We start from the raw sequence: 1,741 nt of genomic DNA on the forward strand, positions 1-1,741 counted from the left end.
AGGGCCTGATGCTTCCTGAGAGGGGGCTGCACTCTTGGGGTTGTAGTTAGAACAGGTCTTGGGGGAGGCAGTGTGTGTGCAATCTATAAGGCTGTCCTTACAGGGTAAGGAACAAGAAGAGGAAGTAGGTCGGGGTCAAAGAGCCATGTTCTAAGCTGGGCCTTGAAGACCTTTGACCCTATAACATCTTTTCTCCCCAGTGTAGAAAGAAGTCAGCCATTTGGCCGGCTGGCAGGTGGGGAGGTAAGGGAGAGTAAGGTCAGGGAGCAGTCAGCTGGGCCAAGCCATAGGCCAGCCATGTCCACTCTCCCTGAAACTGCAGCCCAGGGAACTGACTCCGCTTCTCTTCCTGGGGTGGGTCTGTCTGAGGTGTGTGGGGGCGTTATCTTGGGGAAGGGCCTGGTGGCCATCAATCACTTGAGGTCCCCTTCTCTGAAGACCTAATCTCAGGAAAGGCCAGGCCCAGTGCCCCTCCCTACTGCTTAACAAGCTTGCCTGCTCATTTCATTTGTGAAACGTTGGTTCCCTCTGCTGGTAGCTTCAGGAAGTGTTCGGTCACTTGCACTTTAGGGAAGGCCCAGGGTTAGGGAATCCTAACACACCTCAGTGTCAGATGCTGTGCCCAGCACTCGGGTCAGAGATGAAGACTCTGCCCCTGGCAGTGATGACCCAGTATCCTTAGGGCTAGAGTACCCTGCTCATGCTTCCTGCTCCTCCCTTCCCCACACTGAGCCCTCAGCTGACCCATCGTTTTGGCTGTGTGGTTCCCTCTGGCCCTAAAAGCCCAGCCAGGGGTCTGGGAGTGCCAGCACTTCTGGGTGGAGCAGAGAAGGGGTGGGAGTGTATGAAGGAACCAACCACTTCCAGGCTAGTTCTCAGGGGTCTTTGGTGAGCTTTCAGGTGGTGTCAACAGCAGAGGGAATTTTTTCTTTATTTTTAGAGGAGTTATCTACAATGCTGTGTTTCTGGTATACAGAAAAGCAATTCGGATATAGATATGTACACACACATACTTTTCATATTCTTTTTCATTATGATTTATTACAGGATATTGACTATAGTCCTCTATTTTATATATAGAATTTGTATCTGCTAATCCCAAACTAGTCTGTCCATCCCCTGTGCCCTTTCCCCTTTGGTAACTTAGTTTGGTGTCTGTGTCTGTGAGTCTGTCTTGGTTTTGCACATAAGTTCATTTGTATAGTATTTTAAGTTCCGTGTATAAGTGGTAGCATATGTTATTCATCTTTCTCTGACTTCAATTAGTATGATAATCTCTAGGTAAATGCATGCTGCTGCAAACGGCATTATTTTCTATGGCTGAGTAGTACATCGTGTGTGTGCACCACATCTTTATCCACTCATCTGCTGATGGACCTTTAGGTTGCTTCCATGTCTTGCCTGTTGTGAATAGCGCTGCTGGGAACATAGGGGTGCCTGTATCTTTTCAATTAGAGGTTTTTCTGGATATGTGCCCAGAAGTGAGATTGCTGGATCATATGGCAACTCCACTTTTATCCAGAATCTGGATACTGTTTTACTCAGTGGCAGCACTATGAAGAACTATGATTACATTCCCACCAACAGTGTAGGAGGGTTCCCCTTTCTCCATACCCTCTCCAGCATATTATTTGTAGACTTTTTTTTTTAAATTATTTTTCTGGCTGTGCTTCACTGCTACGTGCAGGCTTTGTCTAGTTGCAGAGAGCAAGGGCTGCTCTACGTTGCAGTGTTCTGTAGT

Source organism: Bos grunniens, chromosome 19 (genome assembly GCF_055505025.1).
Source record: "Bos grunniens cultivar Pamir isolate PY7600 chromosome 19, Bosgru_T2T1.0, whole genome shotgun sequence".
NCBI classification, from domain to species: domain Eukaryota; kingdom Metazoa; phylum Chordata; class Mammalia; order Artiodactyla; family Bovidae; genus Bos; species Bos grunniens.